The 13,861-nt window shown below is 47.2% G+C and overlaps 1 non-coding gene across 1 annotated transcript; it reads left to right on the forward strand.

Moving 5' to 3' along the window:
- Window positions 1–541: 541 nt before the first annotated feature.
- On the forward strand, window positions 542–614 carry TRNAV-UAC. Its single transcript has one exon. It is a non-coding gene; the product is annotated as a tRNA-Val (tRNA).
- Window positions 615–13,861: the final 13,247 nt, after the last annotated feature.

Here is a 13,861-nt window from a genome sequence, read left to right on the forward strand (position 1 = left end):
AGTTTGTGTCTCAAAGTTCAGCATATGAGAGTCTAGGACTGTAGTCATAGCAGCTTGAGGAGGCTAACCAGTGGGGCCCCTGGGAGGCTAAGAGGGTATGGTGGTCCCCAGCTTAGGCACTGGGATGCGTCCCCAGACCCCCAGTGGATGCCGGAAACCTGCGGATAGCACCCAACCCCATGTATGGTATGTTTCCTCCTACCCATACATCCCTATGATAAATACCTACTTCCTTTATAAATTGGGCACAGTAAGAGATGAACAGCAATAACAATAATCAAATCGAATAACTATAAGCATAGGCTGTAATAAAAATTATGTGAATGTGATCTCTTTCTCAAAATATCTTACTGTACTTCTTGTGAGGATGTGAGATGATAAAATGCCCAGAAGGTGAGATGAAGCGAAGTGTGACCTGGGATGTGTCAGGGGGCTTATTTACCTCCCAACCGATTGACTGCAAGGAATGAAATGGGAGAAGTGAAAATGCGGGAAAGGGCGACTACTGTACATGTGTTTTGAATGCATAGCCAGAGCCTCAGGTTCCATGGTGTAGTGGTTAGCACATCTGCCTTACACACAGAAGGTCCTGGGTTCGATTCCCAGTGGAACCAGAAGTTTGTCTTAGTTTGTGATTTAAAATTGGAGGACTGAAAGAGGCTCATTTACATCTTTACCAATCAGGAGCCTTTTAAATGCGATTTCGTGGGTGTGTGCAAAGGTCCTGAAGTGCAGGTTTTCTTTTCATCAATTTATGGCACAGAGACCCAGCTGAAATCACCTTGAAGGTCTCCAGCTCCAGGTCCAGATGTTCCTGGTCTCTGTCTAGGAGGGTTGCTGGCCACTCACAGCAGGGAGGGGAGCCCGTAAGGCACTGTGACCTCTTTTCCCTGAGGCTCCTCTGACTTCACCCCTGGGATATCCTGAGTTCTGGATGCATTGTGCCGTGCTTAGAATGTGAGGCATGGGGAAAGGAAGACATTCAGCCGAGTCAGGAATAGCCTGGGTTTTGACATCAAAGAGTCTGGATTCCAATTCTGCCTCCACAGGGCCGTTAGCTGTGTGATCTTGGACACGCTCTTTTCCGAGGTTCTGTCCCTCTGTGTCAACTGGGCATACGCATAGCACCAGTCTCCTGGGAGTTTGTGCACACTGGACGAGATGATTATGGAAAGTGCTTAGTATTAGGTCCACTCCCTGCTAGGCACTACGCGCGCGGCCCTTGGTCCCAGAGTGAGGCTCCGCCTTGTTCCATGTGAGCTGTGCATGTATTGCTCTTCCGTTCTCTCCGCAACACAACTCCAGTCGCAGCTACCGAAAGCCTCACCCTCACCAACAGCTGGAATCACCTCCGAGGTACCTCCACAGTGCATCCTGAACCCCACTTCGCACCCCCGCTGCTTTGTTCTCCCGCTAATTTTTCTGGTTACGCCGACCACTTGGACAGAAGTGTGACTTCCCGCCCTGTCCCACATACCACCCACCAGAAAATGGGGAGGTGAGATCACGGCAGCCCAGAGGTCCTTAAGAGAGCCCACAAAAGAAAGAGGCTCTTTGCCACAGGAGATTTATTATTATTATTATTATTATTACTATTTTGCTGACGAGCTCAGAATTTAAACACAGGACGCTGAATGGCCAGAACCTTGGCCCAGCCCCGAGCGCCCAGGGCATGTTCCGGAACCCAGAATTCGAGTTTCTGCCCAGTAGGCTTGCCATCTGAACTTTCCCTTTCTCAAATCCCAGTTCTCAGTAGCCAGCACACATTCTGAGCCACAAAATTCTGAGAATTATTGCACTCATCAGCTGCTAAGTCACATGTCCCTCAGCCTGGTCCCTTCTACTATTAAAATAGGACTTGTGTTAGAGTCTATGAATTTCCCTGTCACATGAAAATTGGCCTCCCTTATAATACCATAATCGCCCAGAAATATACCGTCAGGCCTGTCATAATTAATCCACGTTCAAGATCCCTCAGGGTCCCCAAATACAATGACTGGTAGCAAATTAATAGATCCTCTGGATCATCCCATTTAACTTCATCAAAGAACTGACCCCAAGATGGAAATTTAGCTTAATTAGGATAATAGCTCATATTTAAAGAGTGCCTCACAGCAAGGAAGCCCCCAGATTCCATCTCCTAATCTTCGACGCTGCACCACACGTTACTTTGAGCCAACTTTTAGTGAACAGGTACGTTCGTCCCCATTTTATGGACGAGAAGAGCTTGCTGCCTGTTGACAAGCAAAAAAGGTCTTTACAAAGCTTTGGATTCCTGCTTCGATCTTGACTTCAGTTGCTTTAGTTCATGTTTATGAACTATCAGCAGCACAAAAATATATACGGAATGATTTTTTTTTGAGTACCTATTTCATGAATAGGGTATCCTGTGTACACAGCAAAGCTGTAAATAGACGTCAGTAGTGGAATCTGGAGTGGACAAATATAGAATGTCGCTTGTGGTCAGCAATGCCACACTCCCTCCCCGCCCCCCGCTCCAGAGCCCCATGCTGGTATGTTAACTGGTCTGTTTGGAAGCTTTTTTTTTTTTTTAGGTTTAGTTGCATGATAGTACAAAGAGCCTTGTGTTATGGTCTCAACCCTACTATTTATACCCCATGACCCATTAAGCACTGATTCCTTGGTTGGGGATTCTCCCAACATCTCGAGAGAAAAAAGAAACAGGGAAAAAATAGCCCGACTGGAAAAAAAAAAAAAAAGGAGTTCTCATTTACAATCCTCCAGTCAAGAATTTGGTAACACGACCCCAGCCAAAGCCTTCAGAGGTCTTGTATCAAATGTTGTTATTTTTGGGTGGTTTGAAAATAAGCCTGGTTGAGGTGTGGGCACCCGAGTGGCTGTTGCGGGAAGCAAGAGCCAGGGTGGGCCCTGGGGCTCTGTCCGGAGAAGTCCCCATGTGGGGCCGGGGACCGCCAGCTGCCGGGCCTGGCCCCTGGCCTCACAGGAGGAATTGGTGACTTGGCCGGAGGAGAACTTCAGCTTCCCTGGGTCAACCTCCCCTCCCTGCAGAGGAGTGTCAGACCTTGACATTCCTCTCTAGGTCTCCAAAAGGCAACTGGGCACTCTTCCCTCCCCAGCACCCTAGGAACCGAACCTCCATGAAGTCTGGCACCCCGCCACCCTCCCCCCACGGGACTTAATTTTAACGAGCAGCAGGTCCCCTGAAAAGTGAATTGCCTCCCCTGTTTGGGAAGAATGCCCGCTGGAGATATTTTTACGCTCGGTCTGCAGTGGGTGAAAGGGAAGCCCGGCTTAAGTGACTCCCCGGCAAGGCACTCCTCAAGGCCCACGGTGGTGTGTCAGCGTCACAATGGAGACGCTGCCCATGTTCGGGGACACGGCTTGCTTGGCCTGTCCTGCTGTGCCCCCTTCCAGCCCAGTCTGACCAGCACCCGCACGTGCATGCACACACCCGCGTGCACCCGCGTGCGTGCACACACACGCACACACACCTGGCTCGGAGGCCAGATGGTTTGCTGTCATGGACTCTGAGTACATATTTGAAAATTATTCCAGGGGAGCATAAAGGGGATGTGTGGGCTCCTCTTCCGTGAAAATAACTAAGAAAGATATCAAATAAACTGTCCTGAGCATAACCGGGAGTCAGAGACAGGAAGCCTAAACTCTATGCTTGCATAATTCACGTGCCCTCAGAGTTACCTTAGATGAAAAGGTCTTTAAAATATTTAGACTCAATTCCTCTTCCTACGAAAATCGATGTTTGGCAGCCTATGAACCCGTAAAGTAGAAGACTGTCCATTCTTTTTTATTTTTTTAATGTTTGTTTATTTTTGAGGAGGAGGGAAGGAGCAGAGAGAGAGGGAGACACAGAATCTGAAGCAGGCTCCAGGCTCTGAGCTGTCAGCACAGAGCCTGATGAGGGGGCTTGAATCCACTGACCGCAAGATCATGACCTGAGCTGAAGTCGGACGCTTGACTGAGCCACCAAGGTGCCCCCATTCTTGGAACAAGCGTTAGTGCCTCCAAGATGGCTTCTGACAGATCTGGTCACACAGGACTGTGTGTGCCCAGTGGCCCTCCTTACGGAAATTCTACTTGTCCTTTCTTGAGCTCAAACCCTGCCCTCTCAGTAGAACTTTCCACAGGCCCCAAGGTAAAGATAGGTGCTGTCCCGTCTGAATGTTCCATGTTTGAGCTGGGCCTGGCTGGTTGAGGAGGAGTTGGCGGGTCGACGAGATGGCTGGAGGATGTGTGCAGGCAGAGGACGCAATTGTGACAAGATAGGGGCAGTGTCACACAATCCGGGGGGTGGGGAGTGGGAATTGCGTTAGGTAGTGGGAAAGAAACTATGGGGAGAGCTGGGTTGGAAAAATAAGAAACTTCAATTTCAGGTGTTCTTGTCAGCCATGTGAAGGGGGTTGACTTTAATGGAAAGACAACGGGAAGCTGTGGTTTTCAGTTGAAGGGTGAGTGGATGTTGCTTGTGTTCAAGGGGTATAACTAACATGGCGGCCCAGAAGTGTTTGTGGGTGCATAAATGAATATCGGATAGCTGCTGTGGAGGGCTCTGAGAACCTCTGGGATGGTGTTAGTTCGTGTTACATCTTTCCATTTGGAAGTTGTTGTGGTCTGGATGTCTGTGTCCTCCCCACCTTCACATGTTGAGGCCCTAACCCCCAATGTAAAGGTATTTGGAAGTGGGGCTCTTGGGAGGAATTCGGTTTTGATGAGGCCACAAGGGTGAGGCCCCAAGGGTGGGATTAGTTTCCTCATAAGAAGAGCAAGTGAGACCAGAGCCCTCTCGTTCACGTTCTCTCTCACTCCCCATGTCATGTGAAGATGCACTGAGAAGGCCGCCATCTGCAAGCCAGGAAGTGGGCGCCTACCCGAAACCAAATCTGCCAGCACCTTGACCTTTTACTCCTGGCCTCCAGAACTCTGAGAAATAAATGTCTGTTGGTTAGGCACACTGCAGTATTTTGCAGCCTGAGGTGACAATACATAAGCCATCCAAAATGCATTAATATAAATAAATGTTATTTTGGCGGGCACCTGGGTGTCTTAGTTGGTTGAGCCCCCAACTCTTGATCTCAGCTCAGATCTTGATCTCAGGGTCCTAAGTTCGAGCCCCAAGTTGAGCTCTGCACTGGGCGTGAAGCTTACTTTTTAAAAAAAAAAAAAGTTGTTTTTCTATCAAGAACTCAGTTCCTCATCAAAATAGGCAGAGTATGAGTGGACACAGACCTGCAGACCTGTGTGTTGCTTATTGTCTTGGAAAAGATCGCTCTCATCTCTAATAGACAGATTGGGCTCTTCGTCAGCCTCCCAAAACTCAGCAGAGGCACGAGTCTACCATGTCTGGTGTGCAGAATGGTCAAACATTCTTCAGGCCGTCCCAGAAAAGATATTATGGGGCTTAAGATGAATTCATGTGAATTTAATCCACAACGATTTTCGGCCAGTAATAGGCCTTTCTGCCTTCATGATGCCAAGTATAGGTTTTGTTGGGTTTTGACTTAGCTCTGCTTGGGCTCACGAGCATAGTGTGGGATGACAAATCGCCACATTCCTCCGGAGAGCAGTGTCGTTTGTCTTTATAGTGACGCCAGGTCTATTGCTGTAGTATGCCAACACAATCTTATTTCTCAGCCCCGGATATTTTCTCTCCCACACCAGGGTGTTCAGTTTTCTTAGGAACTTTGTCTTGGACTTGGCCCGTCCAGCAGATTCCTGATGGTCCAGGTACAGTTTGGAGAGTACAGCTCTCAGGTTTGGGAGATTGGTCTCTTGTAAACTGTTTCTGCGAAGATATTAGGAACAAGAAACTCACTGTTTCTATTCCCCAGAACAAATGTACTTGAGTTCCTTTTGCACCTGCCACAAAAACATGGCGTATGTTCTATGAAGTATGTGGTTGGTGTATGTAATTTCCTAAGGAGGAAAACTTATAGGTCTGTGCCTCTTGCGCCTAATTCCTTCTAATGCCAAGAGTTGGTTTCCACCCAATGGAATAGAAAGTCAGCATGCAGAAAGGAAGGAAGGATCCCAGGCACTCAGGATGAGGCCTGCCTGATGAGCAATGCCTGGGGATTCTAGAGACTCAGGTGAGACTGCGTGCCTTAGGCTCGAACTCCTAATTTGGATACTTCTGCTGTGGCCAGTAAGGTTTGGAGCTGCCCGAGGAGTGTGTCGCTTTGCACAAAACCCCAAATGCTTTTTATTCCTGAAGCACCCTTTCTGAAACCTGTGTATTGTCTCACATTAATTTTTTTTTTTAGGTGGACAAAAGGCTGACCTGAGCAAAAATAAAACTTCCCTCTGTAAAACCAAACCAAACAACAAACAATAACAACAACAACAAACAAAAGCCAACCCCAAATGAAGACTATAAGTCTGTGCTATCCCTAAAAACTCTTCTTTCGGCAGCATTAGAGAGGAGAGGTGGGGGTCCTTGGGTTTCCTGCTGCTCATGCCCCTGGCTCGTTCCAGTGACCTTGAAGTCCTTTCTCTGCTCAGTGGCCATCTGCAAGTCCAGGAGGCGAAGCACAGGAAGGGATTTGGTTTTTTTCTAAGCCTGAAAGAAAGGCACATCCTCGTCAGAAGAGACTACGAGGAAGGCATCCCTTTAAACGTGTTTGCTGAGGCCCACTTTCCAGCATTCTCTGTGCTCTACAGAAGCTCATGTCCACTTCCTCCCCTCCACTCCCTGTCTCCCTGTCCCCACCACAAGATCTCCCAGAGTGCTCTCCAGCCCCACAGGAAGTCACCGTCCTCATGACTGGGCCCGTGCACCCTGCGCGGTCACATGTGCTTCCGGATGATGTTTGTAAAATCAGCTGAAATGGTTCTTAAAATGCTAAAGAGGACTGTCAACTCGTCCCCTTATTCAGAGAATATTGGGTCGGCCTTCATAGAGCTGTACTGGTGGGTGCTTCTCGACCTTCTGTGTGCGTGTCAATCGCCTGAGGCACCTGTGAAATTCCAGGTTCTGAGTCCGTAGGTCTATGGCCTGGCGAAGAGCTCTTGACGATAAAGCCCAAGTCAGGTGCGGGTGCAGCAGATGTGTCACAGAGGCTAGTGGCGGATCTTTTTCAAGAGCATTTCAAGGTTCCTGGGTGGCTCAGTCGGTTAAGTGTCTGACTTCAGCTCAGGTCATGATCTCACGACTTGTGAGTTCGAGCCCTGCGTCAGGCTCTGTGCTGTCAGTGCGGATCCTTCTTCCGCACAGTTCCTTGATCTCCCTCTCCCTCTGCCCCTCCCCTGGGTGCTCTCACTCGAAGGTAAATAAACATGAAAGAAAGAAAGAAGGTTTCACCCTAGCTTCTTCTGAGGGTTTCTTCCTAGCTATTCACTGACGTCTTTATGGCCCTCGAGGCTCACTTCCAAACTGGCACACCCCTATGAGAATGCCAGAATTCTCTCAAAGGCCCAAGAGCTATGCCGCACCCAGCGGCACTGGTCACTGCAGAGAGAGGCGTTCTGATCATGAACTGCTTTTATCCAGAGCTCGCTGACCAAGTGGTGTGGCTCCGCATCCCCGGGGAGCATTTGATGGACAGTGTCGCCTTTAGAAAGTGATAGAACTTTTCTGTTGGCAGAGTTTGTATTAAAACCTCAAGACACTGCGTTCTTTTCATCTCTGCTCCTCCTAATTTATAAGACAAAGCCTAAAGTGCTTGATCCGTAAAATGCCTCTCGCCAAAGGCAGGCAGACTTACTGAGGGCCTCCTCCACCAGGTAGCTTTCATCTTACGGAATGTACAGAGCCGTGGAGATGGGTCTGCCATGCAGATGATTGGGTGACAGCCCAAATCTTACGGAATTGGGCCCAAATCCATCATTCTTACTTTCAGGGGAAAAAATGCATTCTAAATAAATAATATGTTTTCAGTATGAAACGAACCTCATCCCAAATGTTTTAAAAATAGAATCAAAGAAAAGAAAAAAAGTGCTCCTGTACATTAATAACCACTGTTAAATACAACAATTATTAGCATTCAGGTGTAACACTCTTTTCCTTTTCCTGTGTGTCTGTTTTCATGGGTAGCCTAATTTTTCCGTAATTCTGACACATGATATGTGTAATTGTATATGCTGCTTTTTTTCTCACTTACTGTTTTATCTGTTGTAAGTATTCTCCGTGTGATCATAGCCTGTATCACCACCATTTCCGCATGCTGCAAATAACTCCATTGAACGGTTATACCAACATTTGTTAATTCAGGTTTTAATGCGGCTAAATGCACTAGGCATTTAAGCTGGTTCAAAAGCTTTACAAATACAGTTGGGGCAAAAATGTAAATTACCAGTGTCTGCATATGGAATACATATTTTTAAAATTTTATTTCTTTTGAGAGAGAGAGAGACTGTGTGTGTGTGCGTGTGTGGATGTGTGCAGGGGTGGAACAAAAAGAGAGAGAGAGAGAATCCCAAGCAGAGTTGGCCCTGTCATCGCAAGCCTGACTCGGGGCTTGAACTCACAAACCGCAGGATCATGCCCTGAGAAGAAATCAAGAGTTGGACGCTTAACCAACCGAGCCACCGAAGTGCCCCAGATCCAGATAATTTTAAAGAGGAATGTAACAGGTGGCACAGTTTAAGCATTTATCAAAGGATCTCTAGGAAGTAAACAGGGAACAGACATAGCCCATCACCCTCCGCCACAGAGAGGACATGGGAAGGGGGGAAGGGGCAGGGATGGTTGCAGAGGGATTTGGAGTCCCCGAGGCCAGGGTGAGTGACCACTCACCTGGACATCACACCATGACCATGGGCCAGTGACTTCCTTCTCTGCGCCTCAGCCTCCCCATCTAAAGCAGATCCGTGCCTACCTCAAAGGACTGTGGCAAGGATGAAGGAAATCCACCAAAGCGCTTGGTAGGGTGCGTGTCCTGGTGTCCGTACTCGACAAGGTTGGAAAGCACCAATGGGGCAGCGATCACAGGCGTCGGGGAGCTGCCTCCTCCTGCTGGTCACCAGGACTGCTGCTCTGGTGCCGTATGTCTAGTTATTTAAAAGCTATAAATGAAGCCAATGAACCATTTAAAAAACGTCGTATCCTCCCAGCTTGATATGCCTCGACAACACAAAATAGCAAACTATTTATAGAGGGGAACCTGGGTAGCTCATTGGGGCCAGGGGCCAGCTCTTGGTTTCGGCTCAGGTTGTGATCTCACGGTTTGAGAGTTCGAACCCAGCGTTCAGCTCTGCACTGATGGTGCAGGGCCCGCTTGGGATTCTCTGGCCCTCTCTCTCTGCTCTTCTCTCTCTCTCTCTCTCTCTCAAAATAAATAAATAGACTTTAAAAATATATATTTATAGAGCTATGGTTTTTCTATGACTAAAAGGTAGCAAAATATCAAAGGAGGAGGAATATGATCCTTTTTAAGCCTGTCTGGGATATTGTTTGGCAAGCAATAGTTGGATAACTAATAAAAATTCAGTCATAAATTTATCAATTTTTTTAGTGTTTACTTTTGAGAGGGAGAGAGACAGAATGTGAGCTGGGAAGGGATAAGAGAGAGGGAGACAGAATCCAAAGCAGGCTCTGGGCTCTGAGTTGTCAGCACAGAGCCCGATGCAGGCTCAAACCCACAAACTGCAGGATCATGACCTGAGCTGAAGTCAGACGCTTAACCGACTGAGCCACCCAGGTACCTGAAGACCTAAGTTTATAAATTATTATATATTTATTTAATAAAATTCATCTTCTTACTTTCATTTCAGCAAAATCATTAATTATATTCTTATAATCAAGATTTTCACAATCTGTGTTCTACTGATAGCAATAATCTAACAGATTAAAAATAAATGTAATTATATTAAAATATACAAGATTTGAATATATCTTAATCAATATGTAGATTAACATCAATGTGAGATGATAAAAATTTAATTATTTTGGATATGTTTTCACAAAACTTATTTTTCTTCCAAAATATTCAAAAATATCTTTGTAACTGAAATGCAAAATACAAATTACTTAGTGAATATCAAAAGTTAAGATAAAATTATTTAAATAGATCTGAAGATTTTCAGAAGATTTTTTAAAGATATAATTACAGTGTATTTTTATAAAAATAAAACTATTTGCAATTCTAGTAAAGTTTGTTTAGCTGCTAATGTCAAGAACTGCTTTTACACAGGTGCATCTGGGTGGCTCAGTCAGTTAAACGTCTGACTCCTGGTTTTAGCTCAGAGCATGATCTCGAGGTTCGTGAGTTCGAACCCTGTGTTGGGCTCTGTGCGGACAGGAAAGCCTGCTTGGGATCCTCTCTTCCTCTGTCTCTGCCCCTCCCCTGCTTGCACTCTCTCATGCTCTCTCAAAATAAATAAATAAACTTAAAACAAGAACTCTTTCTGCACATCACATATATTCTATCTAGAACTATATTTGTGTACAAAAGTAGGGAAATGTAAGTTATGTGATACAGCAAAATGTTGGGCAAAATGTATACGCAATTGTCGGGTATCCAACATGGGATTTTTAGTACCCCTAGAACCCTGGGTTGGAATGTGAAGAGAAGAAAATGGACTTGCAGCACTATTGAGAGATAGTTATTCATCACGCAAGTTTATTACATCTTTGCTATAGGAGGGGAGAATTAACAAGGTAAAGATTTTATCTTTTCTCTTCTCCCAGCATTTCTGCTGGTCAAAGTCTCTCTACACCCCCAAGTCATGAGTCATGGTCATTTCCAAAGTCAGCAGTGGTGCGAACACACCTTCTCGGCACTTGGTACTCAGATGCAGGGCCTTTTACTTCAAGGCCAGAGATGGAGCAGGTGTCCCTGGGGCCTGAGCGCTGTTGGTTACAAGAGTGGATCTTTAGGATTATTGGTTGTTGTGCCTGCATTGAGCAAAAATGGGCCTCGAGTTATTCTCGTGTGTGTGTGTGTGTGTGTGTGTGTGTGTGTTCAGGATCAGAGAACCTCTTGTAAAGGCAATTCTCCCATAAAGAAATGCAGAACATCATAGACAAATATTTATTGGGGTAGATTTTGCACAGGGTGCAAATCCTTCTTACAAATACCCTTCTTATCTGCAGGTATTCCCTCACTGACTTTGAATCCATTCTAGAATGTTTCTCAGTCCCTTACCCACCCTGCATGGGTTGACATTTAAACAGTGAGCCTGTGTCAGTTTTGACAGATTGTTAGAAAAAGTAGAGGAGAGAAGGTCCCTCCTTTCTTGCCACCAGGACCCATTCCAGAATTTGACAGCCACCGGAAACAGAACCACCCTTGGCGGGAAATCCCCGAAACCTAGAGCAGCCCTGCCTGGAGGAGGAAGGATGGGTCAGCAGGTCCAAATTCAGCTCAGAGCCACCACTGTGTTCATTAAGAAACTCTTTGAATCTTGCCCCCTTTTCCATTATCTCTGAAGCTCAGTGGAGCTTTCCTTCCTACCAGAAGCTTCCAGGCATCTGTGAGGGGAACAAAACTCCAAGGAAATTAGGGGAAGTGTGTTTGAGTGTGAGGCCGTTATCCTGGCTGCCTGGGTTGTGACGAACTGATAGCACCGTCTGCGGAGCTGGGGCGTGGGGCCCAGGCGCAGCGTAGGACATCAACCTGAACTAGCCTGAAGAGATGCTCAGAGCCACACATCCGGGCCCCGAGCCTCACGCCATGAGCCTGGAGGAGCGGCCCTGTGTCCAGTTGTCTAGGAAAAGGCAAAAGGTAGTGCCGGAGGCTTTGAACCCCTTCAGTGAAATAGTCACATTTTTCATAAAAATCGTTTATACCTTTCCCCCTGGCTTACCTTGGATTTCTAGCCTACGCTATTTGAATACCATCATTTCAAAATTGCAGTTTTTTTCTCATTAGGTTAGAGCAGTGACCTCGTTTCTCTCTGCGCTACCTTAGCTTTCAAACTATCCTTCTCCCGAGGCATGGTTGAGGCCAACCTCCCAGTACACTGCGTGTTGCTTTATGTTTCATACAACTAAATAATTATATCCTATAATGCCAATATAGATGGGTTTCAGGAATATAAAGACTGATGGGGGGCGCCTGGGTGGCTTAGTCGGTTAAGCGTCCGACTTTCGCTTAGGTCATGATCTCGCGGTTCGTGGGTTCGGGCCCTGCGTCGGGCTCTGTGCTGACTATCAGCTCAGAGCCTGGAGCCTGTTTCAGTCTGTGACTCCCTCTCTCTCTGACCCTCCCCTGCTCACGCTGTCTCTCTCTCTCTCTCTCTCTCCTAGAAATAAATAAAACATTAAAAAAAAAAAACTTTAAAGACTGATGGAAAGGCAGGGAGAAGGGAAAGAGAAACAACCTATGTTTCCCCTGGGAGATGATAAGTCACTTCAGTGACTCTCTCTTTTGAGCCCACTGTGTGTCTGCTACTGTCCTAACGCTCAGATCGGTAGTATATCTTCCCCCGAGCTGCTCGTAATCTTGGAGGGACGAGAAACCAAGGCTCCAAATGACTGTGAATTGAGGGAGACTGAGCTGAAGCTGTTAGAGAAAGGTAGTTCAAGCCGTTGGCAGCCCTTGTACGGGTCAGGAAGTTTCGAGATGGGTCTCTGAACAAAGGTGTATGAGCAACATCACAGGGGCCAGGAAATGTTAGCTGCCTTGGGAACTCAGCCATGTTAGATAGGGTTTGGGATGCCGGGCTGACATGCGTGCCTTCCTTTGGTGGGGAGTGGGGAGCACAAAGGTGGTTCAGCAGGGAGGAGTCTGATGAGAGCTTCCTTTAGGAAGATAAATCTGACAGTCAAGTGTACAACAGATTCAAGTAGAAGAAGCAGGAGATGAAAGTCTTGTTAGACTATATGATGGCATCTTGACATGGAAAAAAATGAGGGCCTAAACTAAGAGGGAAGAGGGGACACTAGCCAAAGACTTCGGGGTCTACTCATAGGGACACACTCCATCTTCAAGGCCGAATGATTCTCCTCCACCTGCCCACGTCTGCTTCTGTTATGTGTTATGCATGTCAATTGCAGATGCGAGCTATGTTGAGAACACGATCAGTATGACTTGAGTCCCAGGTTGGCACACTCCAGGTATCGTCAGGGTTACTAGAAGTGTCACAGGAAGAACACAGCTCTGTTGTTGGCTGTGAGTGTAGGTGAATCCCATAAACGCACTAACAGACACCGGAAAATTCTAGCCAACTGAAAGAAAAAAGAAAATGAGCCAATATGCGCACGGCGGTGCCAAAGGCCAGGTGGGCAGGAAAACTGGAACACTGGGATGGGTTGGAGACCACGGCCTGCATGAGGCCTCCCTCGGTCATCGGGACATGGAGACTTGCTCAGCGATGCTCGATTAACTTCTGTGTAAGGCGGGATTCCTGGGAATCTGGGTCTGAGGCTGCAAGGTGCACATAGGACATTTATCAGGGAGTACATTTATCAGGGGCTAACACCTGCTGGGGTGTGGAGGAAGTAGAAGGGGGGATGGGGAGGAGTGTGGAAATGGGAAGTAGTTGCAATAGCTCTGGAGTAAAGGTGGCCCTTGGGAGTTGACCCCAGATGAGGCTAGAAGGCTGGGGCTGTGTCTATCCCACATCCACCACTCACCGGCTGCCACTGTTTCCCCGGAAGGGCAGAGGGGGACTTTGGTGACTCCCATCCCATCAGGCAGGGGTGGGTTCTAGAGGGAGTTCAGCTGTGAGCAGGCAACCCTTCCAGCAGCAAGGGGAGTGGAAGCCTCTGTTCTGGAGGAAGGAGCTCAGCGGCAGGCCACAGCACCTACAGATTTTCTGGGGATTTGCCTTGTCTGTTTGGAAACTCTTGGGGTACAGGCTGGCACAGGGAACGCTATCACCTAGAGCTTTGGGCTCATCCAAGCTGACACGTGGTGGAAAGCCAGCATCTGAGGGACACAGAACGGCAAGAGGGCCAAGCAAAGGAATACAGCCTAAAGAG

This window comes from Hyaena hyaena, unplaced genomic scaffold (assembly GCF_003009895.1).
Source record: "Hyaena hyaena isolate Hyena2069 unplaced genomic scaffold, ASM300989v1 scaffold_288, whole genome shotgun sequence".
NCBI lineage: Eukaryota > Metazoa > Chordata > Mammalia > Carnivora > Hyaenidae > Hyaena > Hyaena hyaena.